A 23,147-nucleotide genomic window follows, 5' to 3' on the forward strand; every position below is an offset into this window, starting at 1 on the left:
CCAAACTTCATATTTTTCTGCTGATAACTTTTCTGGTACTGTTTCGGTTAAATGGTTTAACAAAGTCTTTGATTTTCCGCCTATAGTGACCCTGATCATCCGGATCCATAAGGCATAATTCTGGCTCTTTAATTTGAGTTTAATCTGATTATCAGATAATTTGGGGTTTTGTGATTGGTGATTTGTGTTGTTTTGTAATAGAGTAGCTATTTGAAGAGCTAACTCAGATTCAAACCGGAGCCACTGGCTTCGACGGCCATGGTGGCTTACGGTGTTGAGTATGTCGGATTTATGAACGGTGTTAGAATGAGAGGATTACGGGATCAGAGTCATTGATGGCCCTGATACCATGAAAACGTATATGATTTAAAAGGGTTTTTTTATTGTCATTGATAATATTACGACCTAATGGCCATCTATATATACAAAACATTGAAAGCAAATTTGGAAACAATATTAATTTAGATTTTGCTTGCCGCCTAACTCGTCCCTTTGCCTTGTTGTTGTAGTCGAGTTCCTTTAATTTAGATTAAAGTGATGATTTAATTCTGATCCCGTAATCCTTGCATTCTAACACTTAGCAGCCCTTAAGCTATCATGGTTTAAATGCAGAAAACACAACAACCGAGTTGTGTCCACCAAAGCCAAATGAATTCGAAATTGCTGTATTAATTCATAAACATTACTCGTATTAATAAGTAAACTAAAGTACTCACAGAACCAGATAGATGATGATGAAGTGGAAATAAACTCACCAACATCTATTTCATGTTGCTGCTTTCATTGTGTGACAATGTCGAACTCTATAGTTGGTTCTAAATCCTAGAATAGCACACACACAAAAAAAAGATTGAACTAAATAATAAGAACGGGAGAAGATAGGGTATGTGAAAGTTAGACAATAGCTATCACATACGTATTGATTGATGGTGGGATGCAGCCATCCAGTTTGAATCGCTTTGATCGTGGCAATAGCTTATAGACTTCCAACTCCTCCTATAGAATGCCCGATCATAGACTGAAAAATATATAGAATGGTAATGCCGATACGGACTTTAAGAAGGGGTGCGAAAAGGGACAATAATAATAAGAGAATTTACATTGGTGGCGTTCACTTTAATCCCGTCAGTCCTCCTAAATACCTTTCTAAGACCGTTTATCTCTGCCAAATCGCCAGCCACAGTGGAAGTTGCATGTGCATTCACATAGTTTACCTACGAGGAAGATTTTCTTTCAAAATATATGTAGCTAGATCTCGATCATCAAACTTCTATTTGTAAATTGTTACTAATTACTCGTATTTTCATATAAATACAATTATATAAAGACATGTCATAGTAATTTTTCTTTATGGAAAATATATATGAATATTTACCGGCTGGAATGTAAACTTAAGAATGGTGAATTACCTCTTCTATTGATACATTAGCATCTGCGATGCTGTTCTGAATGCATAATGAAACGCTAAATCCATCGGGTCTAGGATTGGTTATATGATAAGCGTCACAAGTCATGGCACCTCCTAAGCATTCTGCGAGTATTGGTGCATCCCTTTTCATTGCATGTTCTAAACTCTCCATTACCTGCATATAAATTAAATATACCCAATCTATATCATGTCTCACAAATTTAATGTACGTACTCTTTAAGGCAATGCAAAAGTGAGTCAGAAATACTAGGGTTACCAAAACTCCAGCACCTTCCCCCAGGACCATACCATCCCTATGTTTATCCCATGGTCTGCAGGCGCTCTTGGGATCATCATTTCTTTTAGACAAGGCAGTGGTAGCAGCAAGTCCCGCAACCCCAGAGGGAACAATGCCGGCGTCAACACCGCCAGCAATCATCAAATCAGCCTCCCCTTCACGGATATGATTTGCAGCAGCACATATACAATAATTGGATGTGGCACAAGCCGATGAAATGGAGTAATTTGGTCCCATGAACCCAAGATCTATAGCAAGGCTGAACCCGAGTTTGTTATGGTATAAGGTATGAAATTACTATTGGTTTTCCTATAACCATTTTTCTGAACCGACTCAACCGCTTCAGAAAACATGGACAAACCACCTTTTGCTGATCCAATAAGTATTCCTTCACGCTCCTTGTTGATCTATATATATATATATATATATATTCCTTTTTGAGAAACTTCTATATAAACATGGTGGTTTAATATCTATATATACACATGCAACAAAAGAATAATTAAAATATACATCTACGTACACTACAAGAAAAATGGTTTTTTGTAAAGAAAAATTTTCGTTGCAAAAAACACACAAAACGACAAAAAACTCTAACTTTTTGACTTTTTTTAGTCAAATTTCTTTTTTGCAACGAATTTTCGTTGCAAAAAAGGAATTTTAAAAATATTTTTTATTTTCTTTTGTTAAAATGTTTTTGCAACGAAAAAATTCGTTGCAAATTTTTTCCCGAATTGTTTTTTGCGTTTTTTATTCCCGCCAACATGAAATAATTTTCCAGCAATTTTTTTTGCAACGAATTTTCGTAAAGACATTAACTTAGCCTTGTGCAATTATAGTTATATGAAAGCTTGTAAAAATATAAAAACAGACGAACCTTTGAGCGTTTGATGCCAGCATTTTCAAAAGCTTTTATCCCAGCAACAATACAATACCGATTACAATCGTCAAGTCTCTGGTCTAACTTTTCATCAATGTAACCATCAGATTTGAAACCACGAATCTGACCGCCAAAATGTACAGGGAGATTTGAAGTATCGAATCTATCTATTACCGAGATTCCATTTTCCCTGGCTAATAGCCTGTTGTAGAACGTATCAACGTCATTCCCAAACACTGACACCAGACCCATACCCGTAATAACCACCCGCTTTTTGGAATCTTTTTCTCTTTTCGGGGCTGTGGCAAATGCATGGGGAGCCAATACATGACAGCGTTGATCACTGGTGGTTCGTTGAGGTAATTTGGGAATGATGGGTGAAAAGTTATTACGTAGTAGTGGGGCTAACAATAATAGAGGTTTTAACGCGACAACAGCTTGAGTATCCCATCTTTGACTAGCTAGTGAGAAAACGGTATTAATCAAGATATCTTACAAATTAAACTTGGTTGTTTATTAATTTTTTGAAGGCATATTTATGCATTAGTTTGGCTTAACAATAAAGGACATATTACAATTTATATATCAAAAAATTAAATGTAGCTAGCCGCAATAGCTTTTTTCATAGTACTTCTATATAGTAGTCAATACTTGAATGAATCGTCCTGAATTTATTACGCTAAAAGGAGTGGTACATATTCGAGGTTGGGCTACTTGCATCAGAGTGTGTTATGTGATGTGATATTCTGAAGTCGTCATGGGTTGCTTGGGAAAGAGGGTCGAAGTTGCCTAAATAGTGGATATCCGAATGATTGATTTTACTTTAATTTTTTTTTTTGTTTTTGACTTTATATTAAATAAATATACAATATTCCATATTTCTAAAATTTCATTACATATAAATATATGACACATCAAATATATAATGGAAAATGATTAATAAGTCTAAATAATATGCCTAAATATGTGCTTAAAAATTTAGAGTTCACATGTGACATAATTAAAGGTTATTAAATATGGTTATTAAATAAACATACGGTTATTAAATAAACCTATTGGGTTGGATCACTAGTTGGATCCTTTGCCTTTAAAGACAAAGGTCAAAGGTTCGATCCTCATGCCCAGCAAGGCTGGAGGTCCCTTTCTACCTATGGTAGAACATGGAAGCAGTCTCTCTATCTTTGGTAGGGGTAAGGTGACGGTATTGGAACCCAAAACCCATGGAAGACGGTATTAGGAGTTACTTTTTATATGACATGATTAAAGGTGTAAATTAAGAAAGATAATGAATGATATCCATGTGTCAATTATAGAATGTCTAGGAGTTACTTTTTATATGACATGATTAAAGGTGTAAATTAAGAAAGATAATGAATGATATCCATGTGTCAATTATAGAATGTCTTACGCATGTTTTTAGCCATATATATCATTACCTATATATAATATATCAAAAATTACATATAAACTAGTTATGTATTTTGTATTACTACCTCGTTTGCACCGTTAGGGTTTGGATAGTGGTTTAAAAGGTTTCATTCAAACCACTAAACATACGGTTAGTTGTCTTAAACAATGAATCGTATTCAAGTATGAAACGCTTTTCCGACGATAATTTGAATACAATTCATCTTCTAAGACAGCTAACCGTATTTTTATTGGTTTTAACACGACTTTTTAAACAATCATTGTTGAGTCCCAGTGTTCATTGTGTAAGGTTTGTAAATTTGGTGATAACAAATCTGACATATAAATAGTAATCTTTTGGTTCTTGTAATCTGATCTGGGTCAGACTAAGTTAACACAACTTGCGATCTGTTACTGACCCAGATCATGCGTCATACTTTGTAATTGTAAATCTTATGGAAGCTAGTGTTATTCAAGCTGCATCAACATGTTTATAGTATTCAGTTCAAGTCGAAGAAGAGGATTGAAGATAGAAGACCAAGCTGGTAGTGAAAGTCAGCTTGGGATTAGTAGTCAACTTGGAAACACTTAGGCAGATTGGTGCCTTGACAAACGACCCAATCTGTATCTAACAATCAAGTGAAGATAACAACCTGGATTGAAGATAAGGACAAATGACGTGACTAGGAACAATCCTAGGATCCAGGTTGGTGGTTGGTTTTACATATGCGTGTCCATACTATTATTGGATGATGAAGAATGTGCAGCTGTACGTGAGGGACCACAAGTACCATGAACGACACGATTGATTTTTCCTTTATCATCCAGTGGAAGAAGAATACGTGGTTGAATTGGATACCAAGAAAAGAAGGGCTTTTGCCTATAAAAGCCTCATTCCTTGATTGCATGTGTGTGGCATTCCTGAGAATCATTCTTCACATAAGTTTCTCTGCTCATATACACAGCGTAGTCTGTTGAAGATTAGCTTTGGCTGATTCTTTAGAGTAGAAACCTATTGACTGTAGTTTGTCTTTTCAAGGGTTGTTTAGATATTTGTAGGATGTCTTGTTTCCGCAACAACCCTGTGATTCTTTGTATAGATTATTTCTTAATAAAGAATTACATTTGAAAACTACAATCTGTGTTCAAGAATGTTTTGTTTACATTACTGCTTTACTGTTTTTAATGATTCTTGTTCTTTACTTATTTAATATATAAACTGAGTCTTTAAAATGTTTAGATACAAAAGTTTGTAAAGTTCAAGAAAAAGTTGTATTAACCCCCCTCTACAACTATTTAGTGTATAATATACTTTAGTATATTCTTACACCTTGGGACGTATCAATTGGTGTCAGAGCAGGGGTTGAGAATTAACTTGACTTGATCCTTGTATATTTTCTTTATTAGTAAAGCATTATGGCATCATATATTGATAATGGTTCTTCAACCAGACCACCCATGTTTGATAAATATGATTTCAGTGGGTGGAAAGGTCGAATGTCTTTGTTCCTTGAATCCATCGATAACAATATGCCCGACATCCTTGCGGATGGTCCTTATGTTCCCACACAAACCATTGTGGTAGATGTTGTGGTTAGGGAAGGTCAACCAACCATTCCTCCCACAGTCAAATCTATTGTTTAGGACAAGGCAGATTGGGGGGATGAGGATAGGAGCTTGGAAAACTTGGATGTGAAGGCTAGAAATTTCATTGTTCAAGTTGTGCCCAAAGATCTTTACCATTCTATTAACATGTGTTCTACAGCTAAGAAAATGTGGGGTACTTTGACTGTTATGTTTGAGGGTTGCTCTACCTCCATGGAATCCACTATTACTACTTTAACCAGGAGGTATGAGAGATTTTTCTCACTGAAATCTTTAACTGACATTCATACCCGCTTTAATGCTTTGGTAAATGATTTAGCTGTTGTTGGAATTAATAAGAAAAATGAAGTTTTAAAGAGTAAATTTCTTGATTCATTACCACCTAAATGGAACAACTATATTTCTTCTGTCAAACTAAGTTCTGTCTATCAAGATCTTGATCTCCCTAGACTCTTTGGTTTACTCCATAACCAAGAGTGTTCAGAGGCTGAAAAGTTAATTGCTATGGGTGACTCTTATAGTTAGCCTGCTGCTGCACCTGTTGCTTCTATGACTGAACACCCTAGTTCAATTAGTAATGAGATCATTCCTTGTGTTAATGATGATATTCCTGTTGTTTCTAATCCTAACTCTGTTTATGCTGAATCTGAATGTGATGAATCTGATGGTGATGAACTAGCTAATGAAGTACTATGTTGGCTGAAAGGATTAGAAGGAGATCCTTTAATAGGTTTAAAGGAAAAGGAAAAGGTGGCCAAGCTGATAAGACAAAGAAGCCATTTGACATGTCCAAAGTCACTTGTTACAAATGGGGCAAGACTGGATACATGGTTGGGGATTGCAGATCCAAAGAATCTTCTCAAGCTGTGCCAGCCAAAGGTGGAAGAAGTGAAAAATACTCAAAGCTTAAGACAAAGCTGTTAAAAAATGAGAAGTCTGGTTCTCAAGGAAAGTTGTCACAAGACAAACCTGTGTCTGTTTCAAAAAACACTAAATTTGACCTAGACCAAATGATTTCAATGTATGTTGAGTCCAGAGTTGGTGATGGTTCTTCAAATGCAAATTTACTTGAAGATATGTCTGATCCCAAAATTGTTGATTAAAGTAAATTGAGAGCTGAATGCAAGAAAAATGGAATAGACAAAGGTTTTGCTAAAAAGGAAACCTTAAATGTTGCTAAAAATAATTTCAAATCTGGTAAAGGTCAGATCAAGCAACAATGGGTGTCCAAATGTGATAAGAGTCTATGTTCTATTTCCAAATCTAAGTCAGACTAGATTGTCAGCTCTGGTGAACCCATCCTTGGATGGGTTCCCAAAAAGAACTAATCTCTTATCAAAAATGCAGGGCTATCATGATGCACATACCTGGCACTTGGATAGTGGGTGTTCCAAGCATATGACCGGATGTAAAACCCCGCTCTGTAGCTTTAGGACGCACGTTGGTCCTACTGTTACTTTTGGAGATGACTCTCAAGGAAAGACTGAAGGATTTGGTATATTTTTAAATGGTCCCCTTACTTTTAGAAGGGTCTTTTATGTGAATGGCCTGAAACACAATCTGATTAGTGTGAGTCAGTTGTGTGATGTTGGTTATGGAGTGAGATTTCGAGCTGATAAGGGAATTGTTCTTGATTTAGAAGGTAATGTGGTTCTTGTTGCAAAAAGGGATGAGTCTCTATATTCTTTTGACATGAGAAATCCAACTGTGTCAAAAGAAGTTTGTTTCATGTCAAAGACTCATGATGAGTTGAATTGGTTATGGCATAAAAGGTTATCTCATATGACCTTCAAAGACATCAACACGTTGTGCAATAAAGAGTTGGTGTCTAGTCTTCCTGTGATAAAATATGAGAAGGACAAGCTGTGTGGTGCTTGTGAAAAAGGCAAACAGCACAAAGCTACCTTTATGTCCAAGACATGCTCAACCATTGACAATTGTTTGGATCTGCTTCATATGGATCTCTTTGGATCTATAAGTACTCCCTCATTTACTGGGATGAGATACACCTTTGTCATAGTTGATGAATTCTCAAGATGCACCTGGGTCTTCTTTCTCAAGCACAAGAGTGAAGCTGCTGACAATATTATTCATTTCATCAAACAAGCTGAAGTTCTCTACAAAAGGCCTGTAAGACAATTAAGAAGTGACAATGGTACTGAATTCAGAAATGTCACACTTAATTCATTCTAAAGTGAAAAAGGAATTTCACAAGAAAAAGCTGATGAAGGAATCCTACTTGGATATGCAACAATGATGAAAGCCTACAGAGTATACAATAAAAGAACAAAAGTCATTGAAAACTCTGTAAATGTAAAAATTGAGGAAGGATGTTCAAGTTCCGAAAGTTCTCATGTAGGAGATGAAGATCTTGACTTTGAAGAATTTGCTACACCTGAGATGAGCCTCCTTCAAATCCACCAGTTCAAGTTGGGAATGCTCAAACTCAAGGGAAGCATCCTATAGAAGAAGAAGAGAATGTACCAATATTTGAAAATGTGCAAGTTGTTCCTACTTCTGAAGAAAATCTTGTTCCAGTTCAAGCTGAGCCTATTCATGTTGATCGGCCTATCATTCAAGATGATCATGCTGAACCTTCAAATTTGAATCAGCCTGATGTTCCTACTGGAAACAATTCAACTCATGTTACAAAATGGACAAGAAGCGTCCAATCAACCAAATCATTGGTGATCCTCTTTCAGGTGTTAAGACAAGAAGAAAAGCAACAGGCAATTTATGCATGTTTGTTAACTTTGTTAGTAAGATGGAACCAACTGATGTTGATGAAGCTTTGGCGGATCCATCTTGGGTTAATGCAATGCAAGATGAGTTAACACAGTTTGAAAGAAACAAGGTCTGGCAACTTGTTCCAAGACCATATCACAAGACTGTGATTGGCACCAAGTGGGTCTACAGAAATAAAATGGTTGAAAGGGGAGTTGTGACTAGAAACAAAGAAAGATTGGTAGCTCTTGGTTACAGACAAGAGGATGGAATTGATTATGATGAAACTTTTGCACCAGTGGCAAAGACTAGAGGCAATCAGAATGTTTTTGGCTTTTTCTGCTCACAAGGGTTTCAAAGTCTATCAAATGGATGTGAAGATGCATTTTTCAATGGGAAATTGGAAGAAAAAGTCTATGTTAAACAAACTCTAGGTTTTGAAAGTTCAAAGTTTCCTGACCATGTATTCAAGCTTCACAAAGCTCTCTATGGCTTGAAGCAAGCTCCAAGGGCATGGTATGATACTTTGTCTAAATTTCTTTTGGCTAACAAATTCAAAAGAGGTAATGTTGACAAGATTTTATTTGTGAGGAAGTACAATGGTGATATCCTCCTTGTACAAATCTATGTAGATGATATCATATTTGGATCTAGCATTGAAAGACTTTGTAAAGAGTTCTCTGAATTAATGTCCAAAAAGTATGAAATGAGCATGATGGGAGAACTAAACTATTTTTTGCGTTTACAAGTAAATGGAACTTTCATAAACCAAGGAAAATATGTTAAAGATCTCTTAAACAAATTTGGTTTTAATGACTGCTCACCTATGAAAACTCCTATGGGAACTGGTGACAAGCTGGGTGAAGATAAAGAAGGTAAATCTGTTGACACCACAACTTATAGGGGTATGATAGGCTCATTACTTTACTTAACTGCTAGCAGACCAGATATTATGTTTGCTACATGTCTTTGTGCAAGATATCAAGCTAGTCCTAAGGAATCATATCTTAAAGCTATGAAAAGAATCTTCAGATACCTTAAAGGTTGTCCCAATCTGGGTCTTTGGTATCCCAAAGACTCAGGATTTGATTTAATTGGCTATTCAGATTCTGACTTTGTAGGATGTAAGATGGACAAAAAAAAGTACTTCAGGAGCTTGTCAATGCTTGGTAATAGACTTGTAAGCTGGTCCAGTAAGAAGCAGCATTCAGTTTCAATCTCTACTGCAGAAGCTGGGTATGTTGATGCAGGAAGTTGTTGCTCACAAGTTCCATGGATGTAGTATCAACTTCAAGACTATGGTGTTACTACTTCTAAAACCCCAATTTTCTGTGATAACACCAGTGCCATAGCAATATCCAACAAATCTTGTGCTTCATTCAAGGACCAAGCATATTGATATACGATATCATTTTATTAGGGATCATGTGATGAAAGAAGATGTTGAAATCCACTTCATTCCAACAGATAATCAGCTTGCTGACTTGTTTACAAAGCCGTTGGATGAATCAAGGTTCAACTATCTTATAAGTAAGCTAGGTATGCTAAATATGTAAAAGGCAGTGAGCTAAGTAATAGCAAATCTGACCCCTTAGAGTTATTCTCCAATTTGAGGATAAGTTGTGTCTGACCCAGACTACCCTTTCATACTTCATGTATTTTCAAGTAAAGCAGGGTAAGTTGAGTCTGACCCAGTTTCGTGGTTATTTCTGTTTTAAAATATCTCAGTGCGTTTTATTATTTACACTATTTTATTTAGTTTATTTATTTGTCCATTTTCCTTTAATTGGTGATTGACACATGTAGTGGCAACTGGCAGTGACTGAAAAAGTACATCCACTACTTGTTCATCCACCAATCAAATTCGTTCTCGTTCTAATTTCAAACGGTTAAATGAAAACTAAATATATATATATATAATATATATATACTCTTTAACCTAAAATCCCCAAATCACTTCTTCATTTTCTCAAAATCAATCTCTTTTTCTCTCTAATCTGAATACTGTTTTATTAATTTCTTTAAAGTGCTTCTTCAAATAATTTTTTTAAATGGCATCATCATCTTCTGCTTCTCATGCTAATAATTCTCAATCTAGTTCTTCTTTTGAATCTGAGGGTCTACACCCAGCTCCGGTAAGCGTAAATAAACTTACACCCTATGTGGTGGGTTCTGATATAGTGGTTTTCTCGATTGATCTTGATACGAGTAAAATCAAGATTGGTATTCTCGTTTTTGCCAATATTCATCCGCCTTCTTGGGCAGAAGGATATGATAATATTGTCGCATTTTTGTGGTACCATCCATTTGGCAAGGTGTTGATTGAAAAGCCAGATATGGTTTTCAAAGATTTGTTGTGTGAATTTTGGCGAGCTGTTATGTGGGACAGAACAAGAAGGGAGATCCTGAGATCTTTCGCACCATCCTCAATGGTAAGAAAAAGGTTTACATTTCTTTACAGAGGACTAGGTCTGCGGTTGAACTGTCTTACATGCCAGATGATATTTACGAAAGTGTTGTGTCTCACACTGAAGCCAAAAGTGTATTGGAAGATGTTTGATATACTGGTCCATTGGCTTCGGTTGTAAAAATGAAATATTTAACTGGTATTTGGAATTATTTGTTGAGCACAACTTCAAAATGTTTACAAATAAAAACAGGCAGTTTTGACCAACCTAATGCCTTAGATATGCAAATTTTTCATGCAATGGTCACTATGACCAGAATAGAATTTGTTGCAGTTATTTCTAGAGACTTAGTTGGCCGAGTCAATAAAAAGAGTCCAACCATACCTTATGGTAGGATTCTTGCACTCATTACTGAAGCCATACTTGAAAATGATTTCAGTCTGGCAACTGGTCAGACTATGGAATGCAGGACCATAAATAATAACATTTTCAATAGTCCCAAGGTAACTGTGCAGGGTCTGACCCAAGCAATGCAGATTTACCTTGATTTTTGCAGGCAAAAAGAAAGGGAACAAGAAGCACTTGAGGAAGTTGTCCTTTCTTCGACAGGGTCTAAGTCTAATACTCAATCTGCTAATCAAGGGGACCCAGGCACACATGCTTCTGAACCCTCAATCTCTTCTAAATTTATTCAATCTTCTTCTCCTTCAAAAGAGAGTGAAGGGTTGGCCATAACATCAGCCACCGTAGCCACACCCTCATCCACTCAATTTAAAATCGCTTCTACAAGACCCATTGTTGAGGACTTAGTGCCTCACAATGTTAAAAAGAAAAGATCACAAAGGAAATATGTATCAGCTTCTGGGGTTGACAAATCAACAATTATAAGACTTAAAGTCCCCCAAGGTGCATTGGAAGCTGAGGAACGTTCCGAAGCTGACTCTGCCACCCAAGCTAACAAGCCGAAATCACCTCATCCATTTGTAGTCTCCCAAAAGAGTCTAGACGAGAAAAAAAGGATCATCTACTGCTACCCCAACCCTCCAAACAGGGTGAAGGTATTGAAACAAAGACCGCCTCCCAAGGTTGGTCTTGTCAGTGGAAGAACTGGGTGCATTGTGTCCAGTGGGTCTATTAGCTCTGGCTTTGAAACGGTTAAACGTTTTAGCCATCATAGCCATCAGATCATCACTATCAGTTTCATCATAATCTGGAGAGATATTATTCATGACTCCAGAATCCATTAATTCAAACATCATCTTCTTCATCGAAAATACATTCTCGGAAGACATTAATGTTGCACATGGTGGTTCAGTATGACTAACCAGAGGGGAACTACTGGAAGCATGATTAATAGCATCTTTTTCTGCCTCAATTCTCTGGGCTTGATTCTCTTTAGTGAATCTGAAGGCTCCATACAAAGATGACAGAGTATGGGAATGCAAGGTTTTACCTTGTCTCAAGACCACGATCATATGAGACCATTTTGAAGGAAGAATATCACAAAATTTTTCAAGAAGTATGTCCTTGTCCTTTTCTACCCCAAGCCCTCTCAACTGGTTTATGATGGACATAAATCTAGTGTAGGTACAAGTTAATGATTCATTGGGTAGGGCAAAAAATGACTCGTACTTCTTATTCAAAGCCACTTTCCTGGTAACAATAGTATCATCACCACCTTCATATTGGTTCACTAGTTCATCCCACATGCTTTTGGCACTGGGATAAAGAACTAGTGTGGGAATAAGAGCTTCAGGAACGGCCCCGAGGATCATGAATTTTAAGGTAGTGTCAATATTGACCAGTCTCCTTTCCTCTTCAGACCAGTGTTCCTCTCTCTTTTCCCTCCCAGATCTTGCTCCAGTTCGATCAAGAAGTGGATTGAGAGGACTTCTAGGAATATAGGGTCCTTCATTTAAAATTTTAAGCATATTCCTCTCAATACCAATAACATGTAATAACATCCTAGCTTTCCACGTGCCAAATTCATCACCATTCCCACTGAATTTGGGAACAAGAGTGTTTGAGTAGTGTACATGCACGTGTGGAGAAGCAGGAATAGGAGGTGGTGGTGGTGGATTATTGTTAGCATGGTCATTGGTTTGTTCAAATTCATTTATGGCCATCGAGAGAATGCAGATCTAGGCAAGTATGTTAGCCTTCTGCTCTGATACCAATTGTAAAGTCCCTCACTCGATGGTTTAACCTACAAGTGTAGAATAACAAGTCAAGTAATCACTAGATAGGAGTAGTATGAACTTCAAGTAAGCACTAGAATAGACTAGTATTACGATAAATATAAATGCAAGAATATATATAATGTAATACGTACTTAAGCAATATAAAGATAAGCAAGTAAGTAAATGGTGAGACACAATGTAATTTTCAAGTGTATTCTATTTATTGATGTTAAATAAAATACAAGGTTGTTGAGGAACAAGATATTACAAAGTAAGTATCTAAACAACCTATGAATTACAAGTGATCTAATCTTTGCTAAATAAACTCTTTGTTCGAAATACTTAAAGTTGTGAAGTATGACTGTTTAGATCGAGAGTATTTAAGCAAAGACACCAAATTGCAAAAGTATGTGATTTGGACGAGGAAGTGACTTGGTATTTATAGGCAAAAAGAATAAATATAATATTCTTTTTGCCGTACAAATATGGTTACATGCATTTAAGGAAATTACTTTAATTCCTTAAAAGCATTGATTAAAGTACAAGAATAAAGTCACATGATAGTGACTTGTCTTCTAATTAACCAACCACCTTTACATGCGTGTAAGGCTTTTAGCAAAAGACAAATGGATTGTCCGTTTAAAGGCATGTAAAGGCATAAAGTCAATTCATCGTAATCAGTGTTCAGACTTGTAAGGTCTAGAACACTGACAAGGACTCCAGTCAGGAGATCTGGTAAGTCTTCCAGTGAGCTCCGCTATTTGTCAGACTTCTTTCTTCAGACTTCAGTCTTCGACTTCAGTGAGAATGTTCTTCAGTAGAAAGATCTTGACTGGAGTGAAGTCCAGTGAACAAATTTGGTGGAATCCAGATTTCTATACAACTAAGTTGTTCACTGGTCTTCACATAATTTCTGGACAAATATTCAGAGGGCTCCAGTAGTCACGTCTGGAGCGAGTCCAGTAAATCTGGACCTAACAGATGGAGATTAAAAAGAAAGAAATTCTGGCTGGAGTTCTAAAGGTTGAAAAAGAATTGTCAAAACCCCCCATTGAAGCCCAAGGTAACTGGACCAAGAACCTCAAGAAAGAATGTTCATGATGCGGATCTTTCTACCTTTGTATCAATGCCTAAAGATGCTACAGATTTACAAAAGAAAGCTGAAATGGCTCAGTATGAGCATTATCTGAAGCATCGATCTCATCCTACCAAGATTACTGATGTTGAAATTACAAAGGAGGATGGATTAAGGTTATTTGATATGGTTGTTTCAAGAGAAGGAATGACTCCATCCGAAATCAGGTTTCAGTGCACGAATTCGGGATTTCAAAACACAAGGAAATGATCCCAATTCTGAGGGCGAAGCCAAAATCTCATTTGATAGGCGCTTTTTGAAGAAAATTCAGCAGAAGTTGTAAGCAAAAAATGAGATGGAGGCAAGACTATATGGGAAGAAGGATTCCCCTATGAAGAGGAAAGCTGTTGATGCACCTGAGGGCTCCAGGGCTGCAAAGAAGTAGTTTTCACTCTGAAATTTTCTTGTACTTATAATTATTTTTAAACTCTTATGTACTTGTAACAAATTCTGAGATTTTGTACTGTATATATGTTGCAAGTCCCTCATTACAAGTAGATGATAGGTTTAAGTTAGAACAATTCAAGTTAAATTTCTAAGACATCAATGATCTATAAGATGTCCTTAGAAAATTTTCATATAACTTAAACAAAAAAAAACAAAAAAACAAAAAAAAAAACCTTGCATTTTAGACTTGCAAACATGTATAGATAGAAGTCTAAAAATGCATGTAATATTTCAGAACAAATAGGGGGAATTTGTTAGGTCGGAAATCGATCAAGTATAATTTGTTCAGAAATATTGAAGCTCAGAGAAAATACTTGTACAGAAATTCTGAGACGTCCCTCAGAATTAGTTCTCTGAAGCTTCACCTCAGATCAAGATCAACACATCTGAAGACATTCATTCTGAAGTCAAAGACTGAAGACTGAAGAAGGGAAACTTCTGAGGAGCAGAACTCTGAGAAGATTCCATCTGATTGAAGATCTGAAGACTCTCAGTGAAAAAGTATTTACAACACTCTTTCATTGATTACGAGGAAGTCTTTTTACAATACTTTAACTGCCTTTACCCGATTAATAACTTTATGTCTGATATTGTGCTAGTTTTAGTAAAAGGTTGGGATAAAGTATGTCAAGTCACATCAAAGAAACTTACATACTTTACCTTAAACAAACATGTGATGGATTTGTCCTACAAATCCATAAATGCACCCAACCATATTTATACAGCCATTTGCCATGTCATCAGACATCTTGGCCTATAAATATAAGACCTCTCACACTTGCAAAAATGCTTGGAACTTTGGCATTGCAACGTGTGATATATATACTCTAAGTATTCTTACGAGTATTTCCTTGTTGTTTAGATCATTTGTATTTTTAGGTTGTTTAGATATTTTCACAAGTGTGATTATCTTTGTTCCGCAACAACCTTTGTATTCTGTTTATAACAATAAATAAAATACTTGGAAAAATACATCTTGACTCTTTGCCATAATACTTGATTATACATAGTATTTATATAGTTTCAAGCACTTGTTCTTTATTGTTCATATCCATTATCTAGATCGTAATTCTAAACTAGTCTTCTTCTAGATTAGAATTACTTGTCAGTCGGGTTACTTGATATATTTGTTATCATTATTATACTTTTGTTATATTTTGTACTCGTCTAACATCTTGTGTAGGTGGACTCATAATGTATCTTTATTTTTAAAAAAATTTAATATTTTTGCCATTGAACGGATGGTTTCATGTGTTTTCGAATTTTTTGTCGTCCAATAAACTTATATACTTTATTTTAACTACAAAATTATAATGTTACTAGTTTGTACATCATTATCATACTTAAAAGATTTATTTGATAAGCATTTTACTTAGCCCATACAACGTATGAGTTTAGTTTAAATTTAGTATATACTAGATGATAATCACAAATATAATATTAAATTCAATAATACTAAAACTATGAATATGTATTATTATTTTTTATAATTATATCTTGAAAAAAATAAAAATTTTACTAACCATATGCTAAAAGAGACATGCATCGTTTAAATATGATGTCATTCATCGCTTAAGCAAAACTTCAATCCTATTTTAGTATAGTGGTAAAGATGACTTATTTATTTGTCTAACTTTATTTATTCTTCATGTTCATCATACCTTTGTGTCATTGTCTACTTCGGTAAATCGTCACGTGTTAATAGATGTCCGCGCTTTCTTTGTATTATTTGATACTGCTTTACTTACCCGATAGTTTCTTTTAAGAATTCATTGCCTACCCCTTTGTTATTTCTACACCGATAGACAGTTTTGAAATTATCAAAGACAAAAACTGAAAAAAGATGGGAAATGTTAAAAGTGAAAAAAAACTAGCGAACGTGGGTAACCTTAACGAAAAAAAACTAACACAGTTAAACATGATGACAGAAAGTGAAAAAAATGTCAAGTTGAGGACTATTATTTGCTATTTTTGTTGTATGAATACCACTCCCATACTCTATCCATAGATGTTAAAATAGTATAATTGTTAACTTATATTTACAAATACATTAGCTTATAAATATTAGATAACTTTCCTTGTGTATTTTAGATTTTGTTAAAAAAAGATCTTTTATAAAAGATATGTTTAAGATCTTTATAACTAAAAATATCTAAAAATTAATAATTTAAAGTATATAACTTATACAATAAATACTAAATGAATCAGTTACATAAATGTAAAGTTTGACTACATACATAAACTTAAACTAGAATTTTTATCAGCCGTGTTGCCGTGATAATGACTTTTTTCACGTAGTGTACGAATGAAAAAAATTTATCCTTGAAACTACAGTGGATTTCTATCATCCGATCCTACAATATTTAATTTCATAATAGATTATGGAGCATCTATACGTGTCGTTTGAAAAAAAAAAAAAAGTTGCAAACAAAGATAATAGAAAAGATAATAATAAAGACATAAAGTTGGTGTTAGGAAACTTCGAGGAAGAAGAAATAGAAAGCGACATGGTTGGTGAAAAGATAACAAGTGGATGATTATAAGTTTGATAGATTGGAGTATTGGAGAGAAAGTCAAATAGAAGTAGTCCAAAGTGGAAAAGTAGATTTCTTCAAAAACAAATACTAACAAAATAATATAGGACAAAGGTTCAAACATAAAACTATAAAAGCCATCTAGATAAATGCTAACTATATTTATATATAGAGTAAATTACTGAAATGGTTCCTGTTATTTAGTCGAAATTATTAGTTTCATATATGTTAGATTTAAATTACGCTCATTATACCCATGGTTTAAAATTTCGTACTCGGAAGATACCTCACGCTGATGGTCGTTAGTTGTATCATTAAGTAGCCAACGACCTTCTACGTGTGGTATGAAACATGTAATATTATACAAACTATATGTACCATCTGTGTAATTTATAGTTATTATTTATATAAAAAAATTTATTTTATAACATTTATTACTATTTTAAAATAATTTATTAGTATTTTAAATCTACAAAATATATATTATTTATATTGTATAAAAACATAATTAATATGTTATATATTTAGCTACAATTAATAGTCTATTTTATTTTATTTTTATTAAAAATCATATTGAATGTTTAAGAAAAATAAAAAAATTATTTCATATGAGTATTTTAATATAATACTAAAAAAGATTATATATATATATATATATATTTCATATAAGAGTATTTTAATATAATACTAAAAAAATAACTCAACTTCAAATGATTTTTATTAAACAATCAATTCAGCTTTTATAAATTTTTTTTGCATAACAATAATTAATTAATGTTTGGCTAGTAATCAAATGTAAGACGTGGAACTCGAACCTTGGTAAAATAACATAACATCAAAGAACTTATCAATGAGCTATCAAACCATTAGTGATAATAATAATTAATTAGTATTTTTAAAAATAATAACATTAGAATTTTAATACAAGTTTTTTTAAAAAATATTATATATAATATTAATTTTCTTTTAAACCAACAATAGTTTTTAAATAAATAAAATAAATATAGAATGATAATAGTTTTATTTAAAAAAAATAAATTTATTAAATCTCTTGATAAATAATAATTGTAAATTACACAAATGGTACCTATCGTTTGTATAATATTACATGTTTCATACCTCACGTGCAAGACACCTTGGTTACTTAACGAAACAACTAATGACCGTCAGGGTGAGGTATCTTCCGAGTGCGAAATTGTAAACCATGGGTATGATGAGCGTAATTTAAATCTAACATATATGAAACTAGTAATTTCGACCAAACCACATGTACTATTTCAGTAATTTACTCTTATATATATATATATTTACGAGTCTTAATACTCGTACAATATACGAATTGATGATTATATTATAATAATTATTTTTTAAAAGCAAAAAATAATAATATAATGCAGTTAGGTAATAAGCTAATAACATTTAAAAGTCACCGTTTATGTAACAAACTTTCAATCATTATCGTACAACTAAAAAATAACTTTAAATTAATTGGAGTATACTTATTTCACCTCATATATAAGATGATTCATGAAAATAATGATTATACATATATGTAAAAATCAAATATAAGCTTGCATCATCTCCAATGCATGTATGATGATAGATTATCTAATTTCTTAAATGTTTTTCTATATACCGGATTCAATTTGTTGTGGCTTCCATTAACAGAATAGGTGAAGAGCCTTAGCTTTCTATGGATCAAAAATCGTGAAAAGTGTCAAGATCTAACCTGGGAAAAGTGGAATGAGTTCAAGCTTTAAGTAATTATCTACAAGAAGAAAATGGGTGCCCTGGAAGATCCTGTTACCTAGTATGGTGCGGATGACTTTCATCTTTGGTGATTATAATGGTGTTATGGTGTCGTACTGTTCTTTTTGTATCTTTGATTGGGGCTTCTACTTTGGGTTGGGGTATTCACGCTAGTTCAGGTCTGTATGGAGGACTATCAGAAATGAGCTAGGGTGAAAATCGGTGACGCAACCCTTAGTTTTGAGGGTATTTTTAATCCATTTTAGTTCTCTTGCAATTAAGATCCGGGCTTTTATGGTGTTTAACCAGTTGTTTTTCATGTTTGAAGTATTATCCTGTTGTACCTATATATGTATTGTACTTTTGTTTTTACTGCTAATGACTTACTAGAGATATGTTATTATTAACTAGAAAATAGATTTCAGAGCAGACCCAAAAAATAGATAAAGAAGCAGACACGTAGGTAAAAAAAAGCCACTAATCCATCTTATGTGTGCCAACGAGAAATCGTAAAATAATGGTAAAATGTGCCAAAAAAAAAAAGAAAAATTAAGGCCGGAAATTCGAACCTAAACGGGGGAAAGGAGCACGAACCAACTCATCTACCAGCACTTTTATTTATAACTATGCAACTTAAACATATATGTTAATCTTTGCTAATCACTGTTCACATCCAATTACAATAGTAAAGAGTGTAATATAATCTTCTTCCTTTCAAAAAAAAATTGACAAAAGTAACTTTACAAAATTTCTTTCAGTGAATATAAAAGTTAATGGAAAATTGATAATAACAAATAAAAGGAGTATACTAGTATCAAATATTTTTTACATTCCACAAATCAAGAACCAATCTCTTAATATATATATATATACTAGTGTTCAGGCCCGTCCGATGGACGGGTAGTCTCAAAATATACCAATCAAACTTAAAATAATTGGAATTCTAAATATATTAAATAGATACCTAATAAAAATAAAATAACTAAAAATAAAACATAAAACGATTAAAATAAAGCAAAAACTTGAAGAAGTAATGCGTAATAAACGAATCTTTCGGGGAAGACCTAAATAACTAAACATAAAATATAAAACGATTAAAATAAGGCAAAAACTTGAAAAAGTAATGCGTAATAAACGAATTTTTTGGGGAAGGCCTAAATAATATAAATAGTTATTCCAGTTTACCCTTTTTTATTTTCAAATTTATTTAACTAAAAAATTTGCAACAAAGTATATAATTTGAAAAATACATATCAATTTATCATCAACAAAGACCATCTCAAACATTTTAATTTTACCTGTACAAACATAGCATCCTAATATCTGTGATATTCATCGCCGCGTTTATTTTGTACTGAATGATTTCTTTTATACCCTGCAAATTTACGTGTTGTGCAACTTATCATAACATCTGTGATCTCCCTCGCCACATTTTCACGACATAGCTCAATATTCAAATTGAAAGAGTGATCTAATTATAGAATTTATATATGCGAAACAAAAAAAATTTAGACAAACACCACGATAAGCAAACCTTGTGAGGGTAGTTAACTAAACTACAACATAAGCCTCAATATCATTATCATCAGCTACCATACAAAAAACTCTGCATTATCAAAGTAACAAAAATATCAAAAAATTAAAAAAAAACCCTTAAAAGTTAAACATAAAAATAATAAAATCTAATTACATTAAATAAGAACTTAAAATAATCCAAATAAGCAAAAAGTTAAAAATAATGCATAATAAACTAATGTCTTCATCAGCTTGTAATTGATATAATGTCTACATGTTTGCAAATTCATGACCATATATAAGCACTACGTGATTATTTCAAGAGAGAATTAATCAAGCTATCATGCAAATAAAATGTAACATACCCTTTTCATTCTTCAACTTGTCTGTCCAACTTTTTCCCAAAAGCAACCATCTCTCACTCTATAAAACAATATATTAAAACAAAATTCTTTGAAACACTGACACTGAAAACGTGCTTGTAAAAAACTTAAACTCAGTTTCGTAGAACCTTGGATCGATGTTCTGAGCCATGACAACAAACTTTAAATTTAATATTAAATCATTATACGAAATTACATCTCTAAATATATATAGAAAAGAAACCTTAATTAATATGAAATAATTAAAAAAATATAGACCTTTAGATGAAATTCAACTTTTAATTAAAACCATTAGATCAAATGATAATGTCATTATACCTTATTTAACTTTTTAGATTTAATTTTATTTTAATAAATTTAAATTATTATTATTTCCTTATTTAAGTGTATAGACATTAATAATTAATGTTTTTAATGATATAATTATAGAAACTAATGTTTTTATACTTTATATCATTTTTTATCTTTAAAACTAATTTTTAATGTAATACGTTTTTATTAAGTTATATTTTTGTATAGGATTTTTATCGTATAATGAATAAAATTTGTTTATAAGGATTTTTGTATAGGATTTTTAACGTTTTTATTAAATCAATGTTTTGAAAACCGGACGGATGTTAAACCGACCTTTTTAATAAATAACTAAAATACAAATATGGAGTCTATAGTAAGATATCACAATTATATATCAGAAAAAATCAGAAAAATAACTGTAGGAAAATTATTATGCATACTTTTAAGTTAGATTAACACAACATGCGGTATATAGATTGATAATTAAATATCTTTATAATTTTAATGTATAATTAAATTATTCGAGCAAAAAGTTAAATCACAAGTATGATGACATTGCAGACAATCCGGATGAATGAAAGACATCCAAAGAAATGAAAACCTTACTTAGCGAGACCTCTAATTGATGATGTATCCATTTTTTAACTGTCTGGTGATTGTTAACCGGAATCTAAACGACTACTAATGTAACTTTATGTTTTTTAGTGGTTTAATATTTGTCAAACTAGTTTAAAAAACAAATCATTAATAAAGTATCATTGTATATTTTATACAAATCAAATGTTGTAAATGCCAACAAACTAAGTATATACAAATTTACTCATTAAGGCGTTTTATGGAACACCTATTGTGCATCATCGCAACTCCTATTGTGTGGTTTATCAAGCATCTAATAAAACAAATATAACCTAATTGAAGTCAACAGGGGAAAAAAACATGCACCAGGATTTGTTCTAATATATGTTCCTTTGATAGAATTTTCATTTGTATCCATCTGCAAGATTGAACGAAATTAAATTAGCAAAAAAATATCTAAAGAAGGCATAAAAACCAAATCTGTATACATAAATTAGAATGAGATCAGTATACAACTAATAGATCATAGGTGAGTAAATTAAGGTTACAAAATTTAAAATACTTGACAACAAAATTATGAATTAGAAAGAATTACATGTGGTTATTACGTAAAGATTTAGAAAATTGGTATTCAGATTTATGCCCTATAATGGCATGGAAAGAGGTGTCGAAGCTTTTTATTTTTTTATCTAGGGTTTTTCCTTGTATATATATAATAATAATTTTTGGAAGATTTTTAAAAATATAATTTTTTTTATCAATTATTAGGTCGTCCTCTAGCAAATTTTAATTACAAAAAAAATAAAATAATAAGGGATTAATTAGAAGGGGGAATTAGACTTAAAGGGGGAGTAGGGGTGTCAAGTGTACCCCCAACCCCCTCTTTTAGTTATATTATATATATATATATATATGAGAAATTTTAATTTTAAGATGAAAAAGTTTGGACCCTTAAATTAAACTCAACATTTAATTAGATCCATTTAAGATGTTGATATCATATACCTTTATAACTTTTTTAACTGTCATTAATTATGGAAATTAATTGTCTACATTTTACAATTATAGAAAGTTTTTTAAATTAATGATATAATCAAGGAAAATATTTTCTAAATGTTATATATTTTTTTTAAATCACTTTTTATTTTTTTGTTCTTATTTTAAATTATGACTTTATATATCTTTTTATCATTAAAATAATAAAATATTTGTTATAATTATAACCAATATAAGTATTTAGTTTAACATTGTTAATATCTTTTGATCTTCAAATAAAAGACATTTTTGATATGTATATGTTGTCTAAAATAATGAAAAGATTAATAGTTATAAAAAAATGACAGTATCATCATTTTTTAACATCTTTTATCTATGCTTGTATTACTTAAATGGTACAAATATAAAATAAAGTAAACAGTATTTTGTTTCGGTTTGGTTGGTTCAGTTATTCATATAAATCTAAAACTGAATCATAACTTTTGGCTTTTAGAAAATCAAAAACAAAAAACCATTGATTTTCAGTTTTGGTTTTTTTTTTTCAAACTATTCAATTTTCATGTTTTTGTTTTATTTTATTTTTGGTTCATTTTTTTCTCACCCCTAAT

General features: G+C 32.5%; 1 pseudogene; it reads right to left on the reverse strand.

The window, feature by feature from the left end:
• Positions 1-362: 362 nt before the first annotated feature.
• LOC122590052 lies at positions 363-19,020 on the reverse strand (annotated as a pseudogene).
• Between the last annotated feature and the right edge of the window lie 4,127 nt (positions 19,021-23,147).

Source organism: Erigeron canadensis, chromosome 2, assembly GCF_010389155.1.
Source record: "Erigeron canadensis isolate Cc75 chromosome 2, C_canadensis_v1, whole genome shotgun sequence".
In the NCBI taxonomy this organism is placed as follows: Eukaryota; Viridiplantae; Streptophyta; class Magnoliopsida; order Asterales; family Asteraceae; genus Erigeron; species Erigeron canadensis.